Source organism: Lygodium microphyllum, chromosome 9 (assembly GCF_053477565.2).
Source record: "Lygodium microphyllum isolate KBCC chromosome 9, Lygodium_microphyllum_v1.1.10, whole genome shotgun sequence".
NCBI lineage: Eukaryota > Viridiplantae > Streptophyta > Polypodiopsida > Schizaeales > Lygodiaceae > Lygodium > Lygodium microphyllum.
Genome location: NC_141143.1, coordinates 11,599,368 through 11,611,276, shown reverse-complemented (window position 1 = coordinate 11,611,276; position 11,909 = coordinate 11,599,368).

Below are 11,909 nucleotides of genomic sequence, written 5' to 3'. Positions count from 1 at the left end.
CTATCAATGAGTATGCACTGAAAGTAAGAAGCATTGCAGATGCATTGGCAGCGATTCATGCAATGCCCGATGATGATGATTTGGTGTCGTCTACCTTGGGTGGACTTAACAATGAAAAGGCTTGGAAGTCTTTTGTAACTTCCGTATATGTCAGAAAGCCATTTCCAGATTTCGATGAATTGGTCTCCCTTATGATCACTGAAGAGATCAACATGCAGAGTGAGACATCTGAAAGAAGTGGTGAACAGGTCCAAGCTTTCTACTCCAGTTCTGGAAGGGGACGTGGCAGGTTCTCTTCAAGAGGCCGTGGTACAGGACGTGGTAGTGACAACCAGCAAAACAGATTGAATCAGCAATTTGGCGATATGCAGGTTTCAGGAGGTCGTGGTAACTTTAGAGGCAGGGGGAGCTTTAGAGGAAGAGGTGGATGGCAGAACAGAGGTTCTAACAACTCTGGTATTGTGTGCCACTACTGTGGCAAAATAGGTCATATTGCAGCCCAATGTTATGCTAAGAGAGATGATATCCGCAGTGGTAAGTTGCAGCAAGGAAACTATGCATCGTCTTCACGACAGAATGAAGACAAAAATGAACGTTTGTTCGTTATGCAGCATATGCTGAATGCTGTTACAGGAAAGGGAACACATGAAGATGTTTGGTATGTTGATTCAGGTGCATCCAATCATATGACCAGCCATGCAGAATGGTTTGGAGAGATGCAGGATTTGCAGAATGCAGGTTATGTGCAGACGGGTGATGACTCATGCCACCCAATTTCACACATTGGAAAAGTTCCCTTGTCCTTGCATGATGGTAAGACAAAGAGTCTTTCAGATGTATTACATGTACCATCTATTACAAAGAACTTGGTGTCAGTCGGTCAAATGGTAGAGCAAGGGCTGCAAGTCAGATTTAATGCAAAGGGCTGCTTTGTAGAAGACTTCAATGACAAGTGCAGGTTGGTAGCAAAGGGAAGTAGAGTTGGACGTATGTTCACTCTAGATGCTGGAATTCCTACTATGAATGCGGCTATGTATGCCAAAGGAAAAGGTGTTGTTGCAGACATTGAAATTTGGCACAAACGCATTGGACATGCAAATGTACAAAGGCTGAAATTAATGCAGTCCAAAGGGTTGGTTACAGGTTTGCCTACATTTAAAGTTGCAGAATTTCAGAAGGTATGTGAAGCATGTCAGTTTGGTAAGCAGGCAAGACAACCCTTTTCACATGACAGAGATGTAAGCAGAAATATCCTTGATGTTGTGCATACAGACATTTGGGGGCCTACACAAAATGTATCTCTTGGAGGCAGTTCATACTTTGTCACATTCATTGATGATTGTTCTAGAAAGCTGTGGGTATATTTTATGAAGGAAAAGAGTGAAGCTTTTGAGCACTTTAGAACTTTCAAGGCTGCAGTTGAAAGAGAAACAGGCTTGAAAGTAAAGTGCCTGAGGTCAGATGGAGGGGGAGAGTACCTCTCAAATGAGTTCAGTGATTTTTTGAGGTCTCATGGGATAAAGAGACAGTTCACATGCAGGTATACCCCACAGCAAAATGGGGTTGCAGAAAGGAAAAACAGGCATATTGCAGAAGTTGCACGCGCCTTGATGGCTGAAAAGAATATGCCTAAGCATTTTTGGTCTGAGGCTGTTCATACTACTGTTTATATTATGAACAGAACTCCCACAGCTGCAGTTCATGGTATGACCCCCGAAGAATGTTTTACAGGTAAGAAGCCTGATGTTTCACACTTGAAAGTGTTTGGCTGCATTGCGTATGTTCATGTACCAGATGAGTTGCGGAAGAAACTGGATCCAAAGGCTGAAAAGTGTATCTTTATTGGATACTCTTTAGAGCAAAAAGGGTATCGCTGTTACAACCCTGTCACATGTAAGTTCAGAGTGAGCAAGGATGTCATCTTTGATGAAATGAGCAGTTGGTATGCATCTAGTGGTGATGCATTGGATGTTGATGATGATCATGACACTCATGTGCAGGCTGAAAGGCAAGAATCATGGACTCTTAGTGGACCAGAGACATCATCTGGTAGTCCTTGGTCTGGGAGACTAAGGAGTACCTCTACATCTTCGAGTGCATCTAGTAGCACTACAGGTAAAGACAAAGGAAAGAATAAAGTGTCAGAAGGCATTGATGCAGTTCTTGATGGAGACTCCAGTGGCTCAGAGAGCTTGGATGATGAGCTTGGCATTCCTTCAGTGAGGACTCCAGGTGTGCAGAGAGCACGTGTTAATGCAAAGACTCCATTGAGTGATCCAGTGGTACGCAAGTCTAGCAGGGTGAGATACCCTGTTAAGAGATTTGGTTTTGAGGGTTATGCAGCTCACCATTATGCTTATATGGTGAAACTAGTTGAGGATGTTGAGCCCACATGTTTTGAGGAGGCTGTTGGTCATGCTCATTGGGATGCAGCAATGGATGAGGAGATGGCTGCATTAGAGGCCAATAAGACTTGGAATCTAGTATCATTGCCAAAGGGAAAGAAAGCTATTGGATGTAAGTGGGTTTATAAGATTAAGCACAATGCAGATGGTTCTATTAGCAGGTACAAAGCTAGGCTGGTTGCAAAAGGATATGCCCAAACATATGGCATAGATTATGATGAAACCTTCAGTCCAGTTGCTAGGATGGCAACTGTCAGATGTGTGATTGCTTTGGCAGCAGCCAAAGGTTGGAGGTTGCAGCAAATGGATGTAAAGAATGCCTTCTTGCATGGTGATTTGCAGGAAGAAGTGTATATGGATCAGCCAGCAGGTTATGAAGATTTAGAGCATCCCACGTATGTGTGCAGGTTGAAAAAGGCACTCTATGGGCTCAAGCAAGCACCAAGAGCATGGTCTGACAAGATCAGAGAGTATCTTGTCAATATTGGCTTTTATGTTTCTGATGCTGATCACTCACTTTATGTGAGAAAGGGAGATGCAGGTTTGGTCATCATAGTCATCTATGTGGATGACTTGATTATTACAGGTGATAGTGATAGTGGGATTGCTGAAGTCAAGGGCTATTTGAAGATGAAGTTTGAGATGAAGGATTTAGGTGAGCTAAGGTACTTCCTTGGCATTGAGGTGATCAGATGTGATGATGGTATATGGCTGTTCCAAAGACAGTATGGCTTGGATATGTTGTCCAAGTATGGTATGACTGCATGCAAACCACTTTCAGTCCCGTTGGAGCAGAATGTAAAGCTGAGTGCTGATGTTGGGGATGAGATAGAAGACCCTACTATGTTCAGGAGGATAGTGGGGAGTTTGATCTACATGACCATTACAAGGCCAGACTTGAGCTATGCTGTTGGTCTTGTGAGTCAGTTTATGCAAGTACCTAGAAAGCCACATTTGGATGCAGTGAGACGCATATTGAGATATGTGAAGTCCACATTACATTATGGGCTTTTCTATGAGGCAGGTACAGACGTACAGGTGTTTGGATACACAGATGCAGATTGGGCTGGTAGTATGTCTGATAGACGATCTACCAGCGGATACATGTTCTCTCTTGGTAGTGCAGCAGTTGCTTGGAGCAGCAAAAAGCAATCTACAGTTGCTTTGTCGAGTACAGAGGCTGAGTATAGAGGTGCTACTGTTGCAGCATGTGAGGTAGTATGGTTGCAAAAGTTACTGGCTGATTTGGATGTGCAGGTGGAAGGTCCAGTTGTCATTTATTGTGACAACATGAGCAGTATACAGTTGGCTAGGAACCCTGTGTTCCATGCCAGGACAAAACATATTGAGGTACACTACCACTTTGTGAGAGAGAAGGTACTAGCAGGTGAGATTGACTTGGTGTATGTCAGCACACAGGATCAGATAGCTGATATCTTCACGAAGGCATTGGGTACAGAGAAGCTTCAAAAGTTTCGAAGCTTACTTGGAGTTGCAGAGATACAGTAAAGCTTGAGGGGGAGTGTTGAGATGGCAAGCTCAACACATGTGGACATGGATGATGGACCGCCTGGTTAGATGGGTCCACACGTCTACACTTAGCATGTCGGTGGTCATTATGACTCTCACATGGCCACTGACTCATTACTTATTATATTCAGGTTGTTACACCTATTTACAGCTGGCATAGTTATAGCGCCAGTCGACTAGTGTAGTCGGTTATGCATTGTTTGACTTAGTAGGCCACTTTCCTTTTATGTTGTATCTTATCTATACTTTGTGTACATTATAAAGAGTGTGGAAGAAGAAGAAGAAATCAGCAAGAAAACGTTTTGGCCTCCATCTCTCTTCTTGTCTCTTGAGTGAGCTTCTCCTTGTGCATTCTGTGTGTGTTCGGCGCAGCATCTTGAGCAACCCCCTCCACCACGCGATTCTTGACAATTATGCTGGCTGACCAACATAAAAACAATAAAATAATGCTATCAAAAAATAATTAGCAGGCTTCCAATAATAAATGGAGGCTGTCTACCGCCACTAGCCATTGAAAAAGAAATGTAGGACTGGAAATAAGCCTAAGCCAATGTGAGCACACCTAAAACCCAACTGAAAAAGAAATTCACCTCTTCACATCAGTTAGAGATTTAGAATAGCAAATATTGATCCATAGCACCAGAGGAGTGGATATGCCAACTATGCTAACTAGAGCTAGAGACATAAGAGCACTATATTTGTCATTGCTGCCCTGCATACTGTAGGCATTTCCATTCTCTCTTAAGAGAGAATGAGTCTGGACCACTATCTAGAGTCATGGACTATACTAATCAATGATGCATTAGCCTCTTCCTCCTTGAGATACACTGGCTTTGTGACAGGCTCCATGGGAGTACAATAGCTCAAGGACACCAAGCCCTCCCCCAAACGCAGCTTACAAATTTCTTTGTGAGGGAGACTCAAGAAGTGTCAGCACAGTCACAGTCTCAGTCCACAAGGGAGGACTCTAGAGGATACTCTGAAATCGCCACATCCTACACTTACACAAGGGATATTGATTGATTGAGATGTCTAGCTCAGCCGATCTAGACGTCCTAGCCCCGATGTCAGCAACACATTCATAAATGGATACAGGAAATTATTGCCAGGACTAGGCCCTCTATACCCACATGAGATTGTATCAGCAAGAGCTCTCTTTATCAGTTAATTTCTCTTTTCACTTATAGCTTTTAGCTTTCAAACAATTATATCACCATACAGATGATTGTTACTCATGGTCTCATAGGTCATTTTGGCCTCTTGCACACATTGATATATCATTTCATTTCATTCTAGCCCCGCCACAGACACAGATTGTCAACCCCTGCCGACCATGGTACTCCAATGATTGCTCTGTGGGGACAGAAAATAGGCAGCAAGTAGACTTCAAAGATATGATGGGGTTTCCCAAGAAAAGCAAGCTATTCCCATCATCTAGCAACCACACAAGAGGGGAGAAGAGCGAGAAATACTTAGTTATTTGGAATAGCATCAATAGAGTGATGGACTCTCATATGAAGAAGGGCATGGGGCACTCCAAGGTGTATGCAAAATGAATGACCAAGATATGAGAAATGTCAAAGAGATGATGGCAGCAATGTGCGATGAGGTCATACAACAAATTAGGGACGAGATGGATAGGAAATTACAAGAATGGGGAAAATGAAATATACAAGGAGATTATAGCACACTTCACCTCTTGGAAGGCAGACATTGATGCCTCTTTCCATGAAATAAATAAGGTGATTGAAGAAATTTTGCATGAGATTACCGACTATTGGGCGTAGGTTGACCTCGTTAAGAAGGTGGAAGGGGTAATCACCGAAGCAATGCCCAACAAAGTACAAAGTGAAATCAATGAACTGAAGACATGCATGATGAAGGAGATCAATACATGGGCAACCATAGTGAAACAAGCACAAGCCGAAGTAGTTGAAAACTCCAAATGGATCAAAGTAGCAAAGAAGACACCAACAAAAAAGAAAGATCTCATGAATGCAACACTTGAAGAGGAGAAGAGAAGAAAGATTAGAGCTCTACATGTCTAGGTGGTGGGATGGAAAGAGGGAGACAGCCCTCTAGAAGACACCAAGACTATGTGGAAAAATGGGAGTGGAGGACTCCTCCAGTGTTGAAAGCACATGGTATGTAGGGAAGGATCTACAAAAGAGCTGGCCCCTTATCCTCAAATTTACTGATTTGGAGTCACGATGAGCCTTCCTCTCCAAAGGAAATCTTTGAAAGGAACAAAAGTCTACCTTGAGGATGATCTCACACTTGCACAAGTAGCCCACTATAAGGAATGGATGTCACAGATTATGGAGGCTTGCGAAGTGGGCAAATGAGCAGTATATAGAGATGGATGCATCATAATCACAGATAGGTGCCAATGATAGGGTGCGACCTATGAGACACACTTGAAGTTCGTAGTGTGGAATTGTAAATGGAGTCGTGAGGATTGATGCAAGGCTATTCCAAGAGGTCTTCACTAGTAGGGGTATCATCTTGTATACAAAGACACGAGAGTCTGTACATGCACTTGCTAGACATGAGAGGCTACAGATGGGAGATAGCATGCTACCCTAGAGCCTACGCCCTGATCACGAGGAGGGACCAAAGGGTTTGAAGGAGTACTTGTACTATACAAGGAGCCACAACATATGGTGTAAGTCATGCAAAGGGATGAGGAGGCCCACTTCAGGGATTACGTTTTCAGAGCTGCAATTCACTTTGAGGAGGGCACAAGAGGATAGATTGACATGTTCCATGTAGCTCTAGGATCAATGGAGGGCCGGTGCGCGCGCACATAGTTTCAGGAGCCTCACACAAAGCTCTGACTCTTTGACACTTTGGTCACACCAACACTTCTACATGGGATCCCCATATGAGGATGAAGCCTCTACCACACGAGGAGAGCCACACAGGATAAGCCACTACCCAAAGAAGAGGACATATATGAGAGATGGGAGCAGATCCAAAGACCCCTAGTACTAATGATTTCACCGATAAGAGCTCTATACCACATGGCATTATCAGAGCACAAATGGGAGCACCACCCGTAGTGGCAAATGCCCTTTTCCAAACAATGACCTTCTTGCATCAACTCTAGGGCTTGTCGAGACAAAGGTACTCCATGGCTCGCACTAGAGTTATCTAGACAACTAGCATTACAGGGGGGATATTGAGTGCTAGTATGCTCGGACAGAGACATGGTTACGACTATATGGATTACACATGGATTACATCCCACCACTATAGTATAGCCTGGATTGCCCTCCCTTGAAGCTCAATTGAGAGGAGCTGAACTGGATTACTGCAATCTGCCTTGCCCTGTAGCTGCACCCTTACTTGCAGGGAACCGCTTCGCCTTGCAACTGCACCCTTACCTGCTTCTGATTTCGCCTCGCCATGTCCGCCTCTCCCTCGTCCCCACCTTGCCCTACCTTGGTCCTCACCCTGTCTACTACACCCTACCCACGTGCGCTTGACGCACCCCAACCTCTGCCCTATCATCATGGGGGGAGCCCTAGTCATCCTGCCTTACCATTCATGTAGCCACCCAAACCTAAAACAGAGATCAACAACATCACAAACATGTGGCGAGCGTGGACGCCAAACTAGACACGCTAGAGAAAGCATTGAAAGCACTCATCAGCAATACAAAAAAAATCCTGGACAACAACATTATCAAGTGTAGCAAAGCCTACTACACAAAATAGCAAAACTTGAAAGAGAAGCCAAAGTATGGAGGAATGAGAAGGGAGCCATGCTTATCAAAACCCAACAACTAAAAGAGGAGATTATGACACTAAAGAGCACCGGACGAGAGGAAGGAGAGATCCAAGAGGACACAATCACTGCCATAAAGGAGGAAATCTCCAAAGCGATGGATGTTAAGCTTGAGGCCACGCAACAAGGGTGGGTAGAGGAAGTGAAGAATAACACAAAAACAGAGGTGGAAAAAGACAATCAAAATGAGGAGGCACACATTGTGAACACCACATTAGAAGAAGAGAGGATGAGACAAGCAAGACGACTAAATGTAGGGGTAAATGGCATACCCGACAAAGAAGGCTCATCGCCTAAGGAGGATGGTAAGACCTTGTGCACACGCCTCGAATACAAAGAGGAAGAAGCACTCCCCTTTACAACAGCCTAGAGAGTTGGGAAGGATCCACAAAAGCACACACTCATCTTGAGGTTTCAAGATGAAATGGAGAGGATGGCCTTCATGAGAAAGAAAGCCGTACTACATGAACTCCCAAGGGATCCTATCTACCTTGATAATTAAATTACTAAGATGCAGGTGGAACATAAACACACAAACATGCCCAAAATAATCCAAGCTAGGAAGGAGGGCAAGAAGGCAGTGTATAGAGACAACCAAGTTATCATTGATGGGAAGGCAATTGAATAGGGACTCCTGGCCTATGAGATAGACACTTCTAAGATATTGATGATAGTATGGAATTGTAACGGCTCATTATGGACACACCTAGGGAGGATGGAGGAGGTGATGGAGGATCATGAGTTCATTTTGATCGCAAGGACACACGAGAGTCCCAAGAGGGGATTGCCCAGAGTGCAAGGATATGTATGGGAGTCCATATACAGGAGTTGCACAAGACATCAAGGAGCCACCCAAGGATTAGGAACAATGGCGGTACTAATCAACCAAGAGCTACAGGATAGAGTCCACATCATGGCACAAGATCTTGACGTGCGGTACATGTGGATCAAAGTGGAGATCTCCCACGGTCGTATGCTATATATTGGCCTCTGCTACTTTCTCCCTCATGGGTCAAGATATGCTACTGAGGAGCCCCAACAACAAGAGGGAGAGGGGGATGGAGGAGAGTCCCCTTTCATTAACTTACCATATTTCATTGTACACTATTATAGACAGGGAGAGATTCTCCTCGTAGGAGATTTTAATGACGGACTGATACTGGAGGTGATAGTACTCACTATGGCTAGTACCTACTAGAGCTAGGGTAATAACACCATCTCATCATTTACAATGGGATGAAGAAATCCCTTGGATCCAAAGCACTAACTTGCTTCTAGCCCACAACTCCAATACAATAGACTATCGGATCCATGCAGATTATACCTACATATCCCTCACCCTATCCTTGTCACTACACCCACATATTCCAGCCATCACCCATACCCAACCTACCACTTTCCATTTCAGATATGAGCTAGCAAACACACATAGCCATCACATATATGATGGGCTTACACAACTTCAAAATAATGTCCCCTAGGGATACTCACCTCCCAGCTCACCTCCGTCCTCCACTTGGCTACTCTCCAAAGCTTTCCACACTCCACACACACTATGCCTCAAAACAAATGGTATGATGATGAATACAAAGAGCCATACAGACATCTCTGGATTCAAACAAGATTAGAGACCATTACAGAGAGAGAAGTCCACAAGCAGATGCAGACCCTCACTCGCTGTAAATAAGAAGCATATGAGGGAGCACATTATTGGGATCTATACCATTTATTCATGAGCAGAGATGGAGCCACAGCATGGCACAAATTGTGTGGGATCCTCGTCGCTCCACACCCATCAGTGACCCTAGACATGGCACTCCTATGCAGAGGGACTATATGATGTACCACACCAACCATAGATTCCTCACCCACCTACACCCCACCCTACCACATGCACCATCTTTTTTTTTCCAAGAAAACAAAATTCTATTAATAATACCTCAGAGAAAGCCCCCTAAGGTAAATACAAAGTACAAGAAACTCTATGAGGAGTAACTAAGTACATCAAAGATACAATGGTTGTGTAAATAACCAGTCTAGTGGGCTAAAGTGCTAGACCATTTGAGGGGTAGTATGAAAGAAGGTGTCTAAGTCCCAAATCCACAGGAAAGCCTCTCTTTTCTTTCTCATCCTCTTAGAGCTGCCTCGCAGCCTCTCCCATCTCACGGTGAGGAGAGCGATGGAGCATCTATAGCATGGACGATTGATGGATCACACATACATACATGGTGAGAACTTCATTTATGGAGTGGAAATTTTAGCTCCTCTCCTTGCTTTTATGTTCAATAGGGTTGTACTAGAGGGCTTCCTAGATGAGTGGACCATGCATACCATCGTGCCCATCCACAAGTCTAGAGACCCCCTAGATCGAGGTAACTAAAAAACCATCACGGTGGGCCACACATTGGCAAAGATATATAGAGCAGTGATTGAGGCACAGGCTCAATGCATATGCAGAGTGAGGGAGATTGACACTAAGATAGGCTAGTTTCCAACAGGGTTCTCCACACTTGAACACATCCTCACCTGAAGAAGCACGATTGAAAAGGAAAAAATGAAAAAGAGGAGACTTTGTTGTTGCTTTGTGGATCTCTTGAAAGACTTTGATACAATTCCACAAGATAGACTACTACAGAGGCTATAGAAACTGGGGATCCCATAAAACATGCTTTGGGTCATCTATACATTGTATGAGAGGGTGGTAGGTAGAGTGAGATGCCCAAGAGGACTTGCAAACATGGTCTCTAGCACCATTCGAGTGAAGGAAGCATGTCCTCTCTCCCCCATACTTTTTGGTCTCTCTACATCGATGAGATAGCAGATCACATCACATGAGGAGGCAATGATGGGGTGGAGATAGCATGTATACCTATCTCCATTATGCTTTATGCTAATGATATTTTTTTGGTCTTTGAGTCACAAGAGGGTCTACAACATCTCCACACCCTTCATGACTTTTGTACATAGTGTGGATTGATGGTAAATCTTGGAAAGACCAAGATCTTGATCAGTCCTAGTGTAGATTGATGGTTAATCTTGGAAAGACCAAGATCTTGATCTTCCACACATGAGTCCTAGTAAGGAAGAGATTAATCTTCACTCTAGGAGCTGGATAGTGGAGGTTGTGGACTCATATGTCACAAGCAACCAAAGACCAACTCACACAAGGGTACACAGCATTGGCCATGATGGAGAGGGAGTGCCACAAGGCACACTTCCAAGAGCCTCACACACAAAGATTGCTATTTGACACACCGGTCACACTAGCCATGATCGAGAGACCCCAAATCATTATGCTCTCGCCGGTGATCCACAACAAACCATCAATACCATGAGATTATTAGAGTTGATTTTCCTACATCCCCCATGATGATTGGAGGCCCTCTTTCAAACCATCAACTTCATACATAGAGTATGTATCATGCATCCGGATAGACTATCTCTAGGAGAGCCTTTGAGGCCTCTAGGAAACTAACTTCGGCAGGACAAGAAACTTCATGGTATGCAGAGGTCAAGCAGTGGCTTACAGGATATCAAATCGACATGGATGACAATGCTGAAGCAATCATCAAGCTTGAGCTTGATGATAGTTATATCCACCATGTAGACACATGTGATACATCTCATGCCACTTGGGAAGAGTTGGACACATTTCTTGGTGCCCAATCTAAATCTTAAAAATATGGATTGTTGATTGAGTTTTCAAGTTGGATATGAAGGCTAATACATCTCTTGCAACTCATCTTAATTATATGGAAAGTCTACTAACTTAACTTGCAAGGATTAACTTAAAAATGGATGAAGATATATGCATTGGAGTCTTGCTTAAAAGTCTTCCTCCAGAATTTGGTAATGTCTCCACCATGCTAATTAATATGTCAAATCCAAAGCTGGTACTCTATGTCAACAACAAGTACAAAAGAAGAAAGACATTGTTTGTGACTTCTGCAAAAGAAGTGGGCACATTGAAAATTTTTGTGATTCTAGGAAAGGATTACACAAGGCCTACCTTGCAACTGTCAAAGAAGAAGAAGACCATAAAGAAGAAGACACTCAAGAGCAAAAGCACAAGCCTCATCAGTCCTTCTATTCCCACTATTCAGACTAACTTTTTAATGCCTTGTATATACTTGCATTAATGCTCCAATTATAAGCCTTATAACCCTCATGTAACCTATGGACTAC